This window comes from Lissotriton vulgaris, chromosome 2_1 (genome assembly GCF_964263255.1).
Source record: "Lissotriton vulgaris chromosome 2_1, aLisVul1.2, whole genome shotgun sequence".
Taxonomy (NCBI): domain Eukaryota; kingdom Metazoa; phylum Chordata; class Amphibia; order Caudata; family Salamandridae; genus Lissotriton; species Lissotriton vulgaris.
In genome coordinates this window covers 1026297897-1026311797 of record NC_141687.1, presented here as the reverse complement: position 1 = coordinate 1026311797, position 13901 = coordinate 1026297897, and the positions used below count along the sequence as shown (strand labels likewise).

Here is a 13901-nt window from a genome sequence, read left to right as displayed (position 1 = left end):
GGATTCATTTTAATGGCACTTCCTGTTTAGTAGTACATTTCCCTTCTGTCAAATGACCTCATATCAGCCAATGAAGAGAATAACCTAGTCATCACAGTTTATCTTAATTATCCTTTGACCTTGATATCCTTGTCAGTCATTACATGCGGGGTGGATCCAACCTCATGACTGGGGCAAAAACCAGGAAGTTTAAGTAAATCAGCTATGAGTCCACCCACACTAGGGGGGAGGGCATAAAGCGTAGCATAACAATAATCCTCCCATAATTTACAACACTAAAAAGAGCGGTTCTAGGAAGAAAGGGCAGACGTTAATGACTGTGACGAGCACGTTAAGGTTTAAGGATGAAGATTACTGATAAGTAACAAGGACATTATGCTTACTTTCTTAACCCAATCGTTATGTCTGAGGTATAGCCAAGCTTTGCTGGCTAAAAATAATAAAGAAAACAAAATTATCAGTTATTGTACTGACTCCATAATCCTTTAAAACCCCAGAAGTCTGTGTGTTGCAGCTAAGTGACCTTTATCATTTCGAGAATGGCTCTTCCAGGGTCAGTCCGCTTTGGCTTGCTCGGACCATCAGGGTCTTTCAGGCACGTGAGATGCCTTTTCTTGAGTCTGTTGTGCCTCGTGCGCTTCTCACTTTAACCAGTCACTGCCCGAAACTTCCTGGCTGCGCTGCTTTATTGGGGGGAGGGGCCTTTCCGGCACACGAGATGCCTTTTCTTGATTCTGTTGGGCATCTCTCCCTCCACGAGGGCTCGTGCGCTTCTCAATTTAACAGGTCACCCTAGAAAACTTCTTGGCAGCATTGATTTGTGGAGGGAGGTGGTGTTGGTAAGGAGGCCCAGTCTCACCAAGCAGCTCCTCGGACCTGCGTTACACAAGCTGGGCTACTCCAAGCTGCTACTGCTTGTGCTCGAGTTTCCCCAGAGTCCTGCCCGCCTTTTAGTCCAGCAACTGCGTCTCAGCCTGCTGGTTTGTTCGCGCACCAGTGGCTGCTTCCTCCATCCGCTATACTCTTCATCCTCTCCTTCATTGTCTGGTTTTGGGAATGTGGTGGGCCCTATGCTGTTCACCTGTAGTGCTGCTAGCGTGTACATAATCAAAATGCCAGCCATGCTTGGCCCACTTGGCTCCCCCTAGAAAGTCCACATTTACCACTGTCAGTTCTTCAAAGACCGCCTTGGGAATATCCTACGTCTTCGCGTGTTCTCTACGTATATTCCACCTGATTGGTTCTAAGGTGAGTGATAACAGCTAGGAAGGAGTGGAGCACACAGACACATATGTAACCCATTCCCCTATTGCCTACTGTCTCTTATTGTTCGGTATCGGTTTTGAGGTAGGTAATCTGTCTTTGGGTTTAATGTTCTGGGGTTAGAACAAGGGTTCCCGCAGGGTCAGTGATGCTCTCTTGTCACACCCTCAGCAGCACTGGGGCGGCTGGGTGCAGAGCGAGGCCCAATGTTATCCAATTAGGGATAGGGGGCCTCCGGTTGGTGGCTGCTGGCAAGTAGGCCACTGGGTTGTAGGAGCAAGGCTCCTGGACTTTAGCTTATGGGAAAGCAAATTAGCACCAAAGATGCACAGCGGCACTAGGGCGGCCGGGTGCAGGGTGTTTTTTCGAGGTCCGATGCCATGTTTTCAATGGAGAACCTCCGGTTTGCTAAGCCACTGCAGGCAGGGAGACTTAGGACTTCTGAGTGCGACCACCACTTCGAGAGGTAAGTTGGGAAGTTAGGGATTGGTTAGGCACCGTTGGTTTGGGCACACAAGGCTGTGAGGTGTCTGGTTCAGGGGTGCCTTTTGGGATCAGATCTTACCAGCTCCGGGACGCGGTTAGGGGGCGTTTCTGGATTTAGACTGCATGCGTCTGCTGGCGGGTAAGGGGTTGCTGGATCAAGGTTCAGGATCACAGGGGGTGACCTCCTCGTGGTGTTTGCCTGCTTGGGCAGGTGCACAGTGGGGTGGATTTGCGGTTCCGGCTGCTGCCAGAGGTTGCAATAGAACAAATCCGGTGTTCACAGGAGAAGCAATCTTTGGAAGTGAAGGCAAGCAGGTCCTCTGGGGTTTTTGAGGTTGCTGGCTGCAGGACACACCGGGATTTCGCAGGAGCAGGTTCGAGGGAGAGACCGGCCGGTAGGGCTGTGGCCAAGTCAGTGGATGTCTTCCTCTTGTTAGCTGCTGCACGGCTGTTCGGTTCTTCTTGTTTCTTGTCTGGATCTGAAGAAGCAAGGTTCAGGTAAATACTAGATTTAGGGGCGTTACAGGTAGGTAAAAGGCAGGGAACAATGAGTCTCCTCCCTGGGGTGGGTACATCCCCCTATTATGTCACCCTCCAGTGGGAGGGGCATGTGTCTGTCTTTGGTTGGATGAGTCCCCCACCTCATCTTCAAGATGACATGGACTGAGAGTTGTGCTTCACCCTGCCTCCCCACCTGAGGGCATCTGACATCGAAACCACACCCTGCACCAGCCGCCCTAGTGCTGCTCAGGGTGTACCCTTGGTGCTAATTTGTTTCCCCATTTTCCCTGAGCTAAAGTCCAGGAGCTTTGCCAGCAGCCACAAACCGGAGGCCCCCATCCCCAAATGGATATATTGGACCTCAGCACTCTGCACCCGGCCACCCTAGTGCCGCTGAGGGTGTAACAAGAGTGCATCCTTGACCATGGGGGAACCCTTGTTCTAACCCCAGAACATCAACTCCAAAGACCGATTACTTACCTAAAAATCGACAACCATATTTTCCTCCATAGTAGAATGTTCGCTGTTTTTCTGTGGAAAAGTTTGTAAGTGTGCAGTTTTGAAACGTAAAGAAATTCTTTAAAATTTAACAAACACGGTTTTACTCACTTTTTTACAGGAGATGTCCCTGTGCTGCAGACAGCACTAAATAAAAGTAATCCAAAAGGAACACCTGCTATTTTTACTGAAAGTCCCATTCAAGTCTATGTACTGTATTTATAAGTGATTGCATTTCTCTGAAACAATACTGTAAGTCCAACCATAGTACATTTGCAATTGAACTGTTTTACAACCAGTATTTACTACTGTAAAGTATTTATTGCTTGCCTGTGCCAGGCTTGCTTGGTACTAGAAATAAAGTAACTGAAAGAAGATTTTTCAACAAAAACAATTGGTCTGAAGTTCAGTCTTTGACTGTGTGAATTCATTTGCTGACTGAGTGTATACAACAAATGCCTAACACGGTCCTCTGATACTGCCTTACTACTCAACCACACTACCACAAATAGAGAGTAATGTTCTATCTAACTTTACTTCTGCCCACCTTTGGGGTTCCACTGGACTCTGTGCACACTATACCGCACTTTGGTATAATATATACAGAGCCAGCGTCCTACACGTATAAAATGCCGAAATTTGGTTTAGAAATTCTGAGAAACAGTTTTTGGATTTGTGGGGAACTGCTGGCCACAACAGTCCTATCACCTAGTATTCGCACACTCCTGCTGATTTAAAATCAGTACCTCACTTGTAGGTCGACGTATCGCAACGGACAGGTAGGGCATTGTGAAATAATTTTTTTTCATTTTCAATCTTTATTTCGATCTATTTAGATCATAAAAGAGATGCAGACAATTTTAAAATCAATTTAGAATACCAAGTAAAACAGGATTTAAGAAGCATTACAATTAGCCTGTTAAAATCAATTACAGTACATTACATTTAAAAGTCATCAGTACATTTCATTTATCGCAAGTCTATACCTGACTTTATGTAGCGGGTACGGGCGTGCCACATCGCTGTTAAAAAATGTTGCCACCGCAAACACAATCTGGGGTGATAGTTCTGTCTTTAATATTCTGTAAGCTGGGAGGTAGTGCCTGAAACCTAGGTTTTTAAGAAGTGGAACAAGCCAATACTTCCTAGATCTTTGATAAGCATTACAGAAGAATGATATGCAAATCATTTTCCTGGTGGTGTGGGCATACCGGGCACTGTTCTGTAAGCGAAGGCTGGGCCCAACGGTTGGTGAAAGCCCTAAGAGGGAGTGTACCGTATCGCCACTGCATAAATAATTTTCTGGTCAGAATGGGACTAATGCCATCGAGGACCTGCTCTAGATGGTATGAATCTTTAGATTTAATGAACAGATTTGTAAGAGACCCCTCCCGTGTGCTCCCTATTGAGGCAAGTAGCTTTTGCTCATAAAAATCCCTCGAGAGGAGTTTGCGTGGGATCCTACAACATGCATTTCCCGGATCTATTCATAATTGTGGTCTTCCTAGGCTCTCGCATGTTTGTTTTATGTATCTCAGCCATGGGATATGTGTTGCATTTGGTAGGCGTAGGATCTCTTGGAACTCAGTCCTGTAATTCATAAGTTCTGGCATGCTCCAGATTCGGCGCCAAAAGGTTATTGGTTTTAGTCCCAGCTCTTCTGTAATTGGTCTGAGATCCAGGTCTAGTCTCAACGGGAGGAGCGGGGTACTTGGGGGTAAGGCTGCCAGCTGCCTAATGAATTTGTTTTCAGTGGTCAACAGGTCATGGGCAGGTGTATGACCCCACAGTTCCCCTCCATATGTAACTGCCCCTCTTGCCCGCATTTTATGGATTTGGAGAACAGAACCAAAAGGTTTGTAGGTCGACCTACTTGTCATCCTACAAATGCCACCCGTTAACTGGACCAATTTCATGTTGGCCTTGGTCAGATGCGTGTCCCAGGTCATGTTTTGGTTGATAGTTACCCCCAGGTATTCGAAAGTGAAAACCCTCTCTAGTCTCGGTGTGCCTATGGTAGGATTGGAAATATGGATGGTTGTGAAGTGCACTCCTTTTTAATCCGTTTTTATGATCGATAAGTTTTAATTCTGTGTTTAAGCAGTGGAGTGCTGGGAGGGAATGAGCGGCCAGTCTCCACGTTGATTAGATAGATGATGTACTAGTGACAGACGTCATTAGACCCTTTCCGCACTACCTTTGGCAGAGATCCGTCCGCCTGTTATAATCCTGGATAGAAATAATTAATCAAAAATTCCAAGTGGCTTTGATTCAGTTGATGATTTTCTTTTATTTATTCTTTTTTTCAAAGTTCATGCTTTTACATGTTTCAATGGAGAAGTTTTTTTACATGTCGTTTTCTCACAGATTATTCATTCTCTGATTTGATAAACGTACATGAATTACGCAGCAAAATAAAGGGTTGTCGTATCCCAATGCATTTCAGGATTGAATCCCTTCGTCAGGGGTACTGAAAAAATTAATAAAAATTACATGATTATACTATACATGTGATCAACACACAAGAGGTTTAGACAATTGATTCATAATGTATCTGTTGTACTGTCCCATATCTAATGAAGCATTGGTTTTTTGACATTGTGTTACAGAAGTTTTTTGCTTCAATTTACGTCGTGGTGTTTTGTAACCATCGGATATATAAGATTTGTACAGGAGAAAAAACAGAATTAATGTAATACTATGATTGGTGATGCTGACTCAATTTCAAAACTCACCATATAAAATGTGCTGCTTTGTAAAGTTTAGCGTGCTGATTCTGTAGGTGACAGAAAATTCAAAAAACCTTTGGACAATAAAAAATAATGCTTGGATTATAAATCAATCTTAAACTGGCACGTGTTTAAATGAACAATGCTATATCTTCATACCTTGTGAGAAACCCGCTTTGTTATCACTGTGTGTGATGAAAGAGGTAGAAGCATTTTCTGTTCGGGGTGATGCTTCTAAAAACGAAAAAATAGTGATGTGTATGATCGTCTACGCAGGACTGGAATGGTTACTCTGGTGGATTAAGTCAGTTTTTTACCTTAAAGTTCTCTATCAAGATTCGTAGGAATAAGGGGTGGTATTCTTCGTGAGCCCAGACTGTCGATTTACTAAATGCGTGAAAAAAAGATGCACACAAATGCGTTTTAGACAATGGTGCGTTAACTATGTGAACCCTACTATGGTGGTTTCTCTTGATCAATATGCTATTACCTATGCATTCATAGTGGTAAAAACCGGAATAATGGTGCACCGTCGTACTGGAGATGTATGCTAGAGGAGTTCAGAGAGGGTGTCACTGCAAAAATAACACAATTGTAACTATTCTGTTAGTGCTAATAACCAAAGATAAATTGAGAACACAAGTTTAAATTTACCGTTAAAGCATGGTACTGAATTCTGTGCTTTAAACTGGTCTTCGTGTTTAGAATCAGGAATGCCTCTGCTGAGACGGATTTAATGTCTGTTTGAAAACCGGAAATGCTCCGTTGAGGTTAATAATTCTAAAAAACGAACTATACAAAACTGAGAATGCTAGTGAATAAATACCTTGGGTGAGGGATTACCGGGTGCTCTGTGCGACATAGAATTCTGTAGAGATTCGGAATGGAGATTCTATACCTAAGATGACAATAGAAATGATATGTTCAATGAATAGTTACGAGAAACTGGAGATGGTCGGTTAGGCGCAATGACTGGATTACCTGAATAGCGGCGATTCTAGTCTGTACCGTCGGCGTCTAGGTGGTGATAACACGGAGCGAAATGCTTCGCTGTGTTTCCTACGTTAGTGGGAGTGGAGGTTGAAGTCGGACTGCGGAAATGGCTTAACGCTTAGCAAGGATGAACATAAAAGAGTTACTATTCGGACGAATACAGTGCAAACCGCTGAATAATGCGAAGAGTGGAATTTCTAATGCTGTGAAATTATTCAATGCCTGATTTAAATGAAAAAATTTAAAATGGTAAAACCGGGCTCTAGCGGAAAGCTAAGATAAATAAATCATGAGCAGTGAAGAAATACTGCGGTGTTTGATGGAAATACCTCTATGGAAGATAAGAATGGGTAGAATAGCCTGATAAGGCCGACTGACTAGAAGTGCCTGCTAATAAAATAATGCTTATGAAAAACGTAAATCCAGTGTGGATTAAAAATGCAAATTCCTTACATAGGGATCTGAAGATAAAAACATATCTCATGATGATGAGTTGTCTGGTTAGCTAGACTAGTTGAGGATTTAAGTTCAAGGACTTATACAACATCTATGGAGTTATGTATTGTGTATGTATAGTTGTCGCTTAGTGAGTGACTAATTCATGAATTAACAATTCAATAGTGATTTGTAGATTGGCAGGTTTTCTTTGGACATAATGAGTCTCTATATATACAAGATTTTGATAGTATGCTATTTACAAGAAACAAGACATGTCTATTTTGTCATTTAGACCGTTTGGTGTATGAGTTTGTAGAAAGTCTATCCACAAAATTTCTCTTTGCGAGAGCCAAGTTTCGTTGTTTCGGTCTGGTTTGATTTCTATTTGTTCCAGGACTTGAAATTTTAGTTGTTGAATAGTGTTTCATTTCCGTCCAATGGGTTACTAAACTGTATGTCAGACTCTTGTTCCGTATTCTGCTCTTGTGTTCTGTGATCCTGACTTTTATTTTTCTCTCAGTTTACCCTATATACAATTTTCCACAAGGGCATTTTATACAGTAAATCACATACATTGAGTTACAGTTTGCTAGTTGCCTGAGAGTAATTCTTTTACCAGTTTGAGGATGTTGTATGTATGGTCCTTCCATTACATTGTTACAATGAGTACAGTTATAACATTTCTTCATTCCTTTAGTTGTGCTTGTAGTACCTGTGTCCTTCCTAGTACGCGTCACTATATCATGTAGGTTGTGATGTCTAGTGTGAGCAAACAAAGGTTTGTTGGCAAAAATGCCATGAAAATCTTCCTCTTTTTGTAATAGTTCCCATCTTGAGTTAATAATTCTTTTAATCAAGTTGGTTTGTGTTGAATATTTGGTTGCAAATACTTGTCAATCCATTTTGGGTTTGGTTTTGGTTCGTAGCAATTGTTCTCTTTGGATTTCTGTGATTTTGTTTTCTGCTCCTTGTATCACTTCGTTGGGATATCCTTTAACTTCAAATCTCTTCCTTTGGTTGGTGATTTCCATTTCCAAAGTTTGTGCGGTGGATGCGATTCTTTTGCAACGTAAAAGTTGCGAATATGGTAAGTTCCGCAAAAGATTCCTTGGATGGAAACTGTTGTAGGACAAAGTGTTGTTTCTGTCTGTAGGTTTGTGATATACCAAAGTTTCTATTGTGGTGTTTTGCACTTGAACCAATACATCTAGGTATGGTATTTCATGTTTGTTGATTGTGAAAGTGAATTGTATTCTTGGGTTTCTTTGATTGAGCTCTGATTTTTTTCGATCCGTAAGGTTTCTGGTCCTTTCCATAGTAAGAAGATGTCATCTATAAACCGTTTATAGAAAATAGTATGAGTTTTCCAGATATTTTCAGTTAAGATGAAATCGTACTCCAATTTGGCCATGAAGGTATTGGCAAAGGACGGGGCTCCTGAAAAACCCATTGAGGTACCACTGATTTGTAAGTAGTACTCATTATTCCATCTGAAGTAAGAATGTTGTAGGCAAAATTGAAGAAGTTCAAGAATGAATACTTTGTTGGCTTTCAAGTTGGATAATTGTAACCGTGCCCATTCGCAAGCTTCCAGACCTTCGGCTAGAGGGATTGAGGTGTACAAAGATGTTACATCGATAGTACATAGTAGGATCTTGTTGCCTTCTATTGTCTCATTCAATAATTGGAGAAAATGACTTGTGTCTTTTATGTAAGATTTCCATCCTTGTACAAAGATCTGAAGAAATTCATCAATGTATACTCCCAAGGGTTCAAACAGTGACCCACAGCCACTGACTATGGGTCTCATTGGTGGATCCGTGGCATTTTTATGAATCTTAGGGAGCATATAAAGTTCAGGACAGCGAGGGTGTTAAACAGTCAGATATTTTTTGGTGTTATCGGTAATCCATTCCATTCCATTGCCAGTGCTCTGTTTAGGATTCCTTCCAATGTTCTGATGATTTCTTGCGTGGGATTCTGTGGGAGTTTTAGATAAGTTGTTTCGTCTTGAATATGGGTTTCTACTTTGGCATTGTAGAATGAAGTATCCGTAATGATTAAGGCTCCTCCTTTATCTGCTCTCTTGAATGTGATTGAGGGATCCTCAGCCAACTTTTTGAGTGTCAATTTCATGTTTGTTCAAATTTGTTCTCTGATGATGGTGCCAATTGATTTGTTATAGGTCCTGTTCAACTAAGATTTCAAACATGTCCAGAACTTTGTGTGAGATAGGTGCCATATATGTACTGGGTTCTTTGAATTCTTTGTATTCAGTTTTCACTCTTGGTTGGGTGAATTCTGGCATAGTTGGTACTATATTCTCAAAGAAGTGTCTTTATCTAAGTACTCTCATAAATTTGAAGAAAGCTATTTCTGTTTCTAATTTGGTGCTGTGGTAAGTTGGTACAAATCCTGTGCCTTTTTCTAAAACATTGAGTTGTTGTTTGTTGAGTTTTTTTGATAATATATTAATTGCTAGACTTTCGGGTTTTTGCTTCTCAAGTTCTGGCTGATTGTGTCCTTTTCCACGCCGGGTCTTGCGTTTCCTGATGCTTCCGGTGGTTTCCCTGTTAGAGGGCCCTTGTCTAAAAAAACTCTGCTGTTTAGATGTTGTGCTTGTTGAAGCTAGTTCAGTTTGAGTTATGTTTCCAGGGGTTGTTGTGACAAGTGGTTGACGGGTTGTAGACAAATCCTTATCTGAAACTACACTCTCCTGAGAGGATGATACGAATTTTGGTGGTGGTTTTCTCCTAGCATACATTTCTGCCCAAGTGTAAACTTCGATGAGTTTGTAATCTATCGTATCCCTTTTGTATTTGTCTAGTTTGTCATTCAGATCTTTTAAAGTGGCTGCTAGCTCATCCTGTTCCATTTGTTTTGAGATTTCTTGCTTTAGAACATCAATCTCTTCCTCTAACTCCTTAATAGTTTTTGATAATTCTTCTACCAAAAGTAATATTAGGTCCAGAGAGCATTTATTTAATATAGAGTACCATTTGTCCATAAAGTGTTTGTTGTATTGGAACTTATAGAGCATGGGTTTGATTGAAAGCCTTAATCCACGGGGAATCCTCTGTACTTTGTGATATTGTATTAAAGTTGATGCATGGAGTTTTTGGTTGAGTACTCTCCTTGAAGTAAATTCCAATAGTCTCAATGTTTGGGTTACTGATCCTCTTCGTGTGCTGAAAGATCGGATGTCTGTAATTAATGAATATATATCAGAAGCTTGTGCTGATGTATATGTTTTGGTTTCTGCCTTGTTATCCGTTATGTTTGAAATTGAATCAAAAGACATTTTTTCTTTGTTGTGGGTGCTGCTTCACCGTTGGCTTGTGGGTGATTACAAATATGGATGGTTGTGAAGTGCACTCCTTTTTAATCCGTTTTTATGATCGATAAGTTTTAATTCTGTGTTTAAGCAGTGGAGTGCTGGGAGGGAAGGAGCGGCCTGTCTCCACGTTGATTAGATAGATGATGTACTAGTGACAGACGTCATTAGACCCTTTCCGCACTACCTTTGGCAGAGATCCGTCAGCCTGTTATAATCCTGGATAGAAATAATTAATCAAAAATTCCAAGTGGCTTTGATTCAGTTGATGATTTTCTTTTATTCTTTTTTTCGAAGTTCATGCTTTTACATGTTTCAATGGAGAAGTTTTTTTACATGTTGTTTTTCTCACAGATTATTCATTCTCTGATTTGATAAACGTACATGAATTACGCAGCAAAATAAAGGGTTGTCGTATCCCAATGCATTTCGGGATTGAATCCCTTCGTCAGGGGTACTGAGAAAATTAATAAAAATTACTTGATTATACTATACATGTGATCAACAACACACGAGAGGTTTAGACAATTGATTCATAATGTATCTGTTGTACTGTCCCATATCTATTTTTTATTGTCAAAAGGTTTTTTGAATTTTCTGTCAACTACAGAATCAGCACGCTGAACTTTACAAAACAGCACATTTTATATGGTGAGTTTTGAAATTCAGTCCGCATCACCAATCATAGTACTAAATTAATTCAGTTTTTTCTCCTGTACAAATCTTATATATCCGATTGTTACAAAACAACACGACGTAAATTGAAGCAAAAAACTTTTTTATGTAACACAATGTCAAAAAACCAATGCTTCATTAGATATGGGACAGTACAACAGATACATTATGAATCAATTGTCTAAAACTCTCGTGTGTTGTTGATCACATGTATAGTATAGTCATGTAATTTTTATTAATTTTTTCAGTACCCCTGACGAAGGGATTCAATCCCGAAATGCATTGAGATACGACAACCCTTTATTTTGCTGTGTAATTCATGTACGTTTATCAAATCAGAGAATGAATAATCTGTGAGAAACATGTAAAAAAACGTCTCCATTGAAACATGTAAAAGCATGAACTTTGAAAAAAAGAATAAAGAAAATCATCAACTGAATCGAAGCCACTTGGAATTTTTGATTAATTATTTCTATCCAGGATTATAACAGGCGGACGGATCTCTGCCAAAGGTAGTGCGGAAAGGGTCTAATGACGTCTGTCACTAGCACATCATCTATGGTAGGATTGGGGCATGTTGAGGAGGGGGTGTTGAGAATCATATATTTAGTTTTCAAGGCGTTGATCTCAAGCCCCCGCTCCACACAAAGTTGAAAACCCATCCAGGACCCGTTGTATTCCCATGGGGGACTTGGACAACAGGGTGTCGTCCGCAAACATAATAGCGGGCCCCCTGCTGCCATTGAGCTTGGGAGCATCTGTCGCCCATCCTGGTCAAGGGGGCGATTACCCCGTTGACAACGAGGCAGAACAGGGTCGGAGCAAGCACACAACCCTGTTTTCCCCCTGTCAAAGGGGAGTCTTCCAGAAAGTGCCCCATTTTTACCGCACCTGACACGAGCAAAATTCCCCTGGTGTAATCTTATCAGAATGGTCAAGATGTCGGCCGGGATACCCATTCAGAAAAAGGGGTTGATGATGGACAGAGCATCTGAATTAAACAGAATACTCGTACCCAGTCAACAGATCAGGGCTTGATCCATCACCGTTATTTAGCTCACTGCACCATCCCAGCTCAGAACCTGGCTACATGCAAATTAGTCTGTCCCTGGCCCAGTGCATCATGGGAACAGGGCAGACCAAACTACCAAGCCAATTCTTTCACTGGAAAGGAAACCAGCTTCCGGGGACTGGTTTCTGGCATTACAGCCGTCTTCGGCCCGGCCTGCATGAATCCTGATGGTGCAGTGAGCAAGGGACTCATGTCTGAGCATACCCTTCCACGCTTAGGGTGGACAAAACGATTCAGAAAAAGGGGTTGGTGATGGACAGAGCATCTGAATTAAACAGAATACTCGTACCCAGTCAACAGATAAGGGCTTGATCCATCACCGTTTTTTAGCTCACTGCACCATCCCAGCTCAGAACCTGGCTACATGCAAATTAGTCTGTCCCTGGCCCAGTGCATCATGGGAACAGGGCAGACCAAACTACCAAGCCAATTCTCTCACTGGAAAGGAAACCAGCTTCCGGGGACTGGTTTCTGGCATTACAGCAGTCTTCGGCTCGGCTTGCTTGAATCCTGATGGTGCAGTGAGCAAGGGACTCATGTCTGAGCATACTCTTCCACGCTTAGAGTGGACAAAAGGATTCACCACCCCCTTTTCTGAATCGTTTTGTCCACCACATGCTCACTGCACCATCAGGATTCAAGCAAGCTGGGCCGAAGACGGCTGTAATGCCAGAAACCGGTCCCCGGAAGCTTGTTTCCTTTCCAGTAAAAGAATTGGCTTGGTAGTTTGGTCTGCCCTGTTCCCATGATGCACTGGGCCAGGGACAGACTAATTTGCATGTAGCCAGGTTCTGAGCTGGGATGGTGCAGTGAGCTAAAAACGGTGATGGATTAAGCCCTGAGCTGCTGACTGGGTAGTAGTATTCTGTTTAATTCAGATACTCTGTCCATCACCACCCCCTTTTCTGAATCGGCCGGGATACCCAGCTCCGCCAACACTGTCCATAATCTGGCTCTTGATACTAAATCGAAGGCGGCTCGAAAGTCCACAAATACCGTGTACCAACTGCCGCCCTCTATTACCGCGGTCTTCCAGAACAGAAGGTTCAGACGGCAGATCTGGTCCGTAGTTGAGACCCCCCTTCTGAATCCTGCCTGGTAGGGACTCAAAATAGCGAATTCGTCTATCCAATTTTGGAGGCGATCAAGTATCAACCTACCAAATATTTTCTGGGGTACATCGATGAGGCTGATGGGCCTGTAGTTGGCTGGGAGCAGAGGTGATCCCTTCTTAAATATGGGAACAATCTCTGCGCCCAGCCAAGGACAGGGAACCTCCATACCCCTCAGGACAGCGTTCAATATCATCACCAAGTAACGGGCCCATACATCAGGCTCCTGTTTAAATAAATCGCCTGGTAAACCGTCCAATCAGGCGCTTTGCCTGATGTCAGCCCTGCAATGGCTGCTCGTACCTCCATCTCTGTGAATGGGTCCCCTTCTGGTAGTACACTTATGGTAGGTAGGGATTTGATAGGGGCCCCGTCATCCACCCTGTAAAGGGACTGGAAATGATCTTGCCAGGCCTTGGCTGAGATATTCGGTTCGATAGCCGAGGCTAGCTCCTCGGACCCCGTATTGACAATACGCCAGAATTTACGAGAATCCCTAGAGGCTAGTGAAATAGTGAGGTTTTCCCATTTCTCCTGTTCCCATTCGCTCTTGGCGCGAGTAATCAAGCGCTTGTAGTCCCTTCTCCTGGCCTGTATCACAGATCTGTCTGTACCTTCCTTAATCGAGGTCAGCAGGTCTGATTTAGCCTTGCGGCATGCAACGTTATAACAAGTGGGGCGGTTGTAGCGACCACCCCCATTCTTCCCTGTCGAGAAAAGGACTTCAGCCACAGACTTGATAAGGTTGGCGCATGAGGACCTCAATTGCTTATGTGTGCCCTGAATGCTGGGATTCTCCA

General features: G+C 42.5%; 1 protein-coding gene across 4 annotated transcripts in view; it reads left to right on the top strand.

Moving 5' to 3' along the window:
• MARCHF7 (membrane associated ring-CH-type finger 7) overlaps window positions 1–13901 on the top strand; it is a 227258-nt gene that overhangs the window by 43074 nt on the left and 170283 nt on the right. The window lies entirely within an intron of this gene.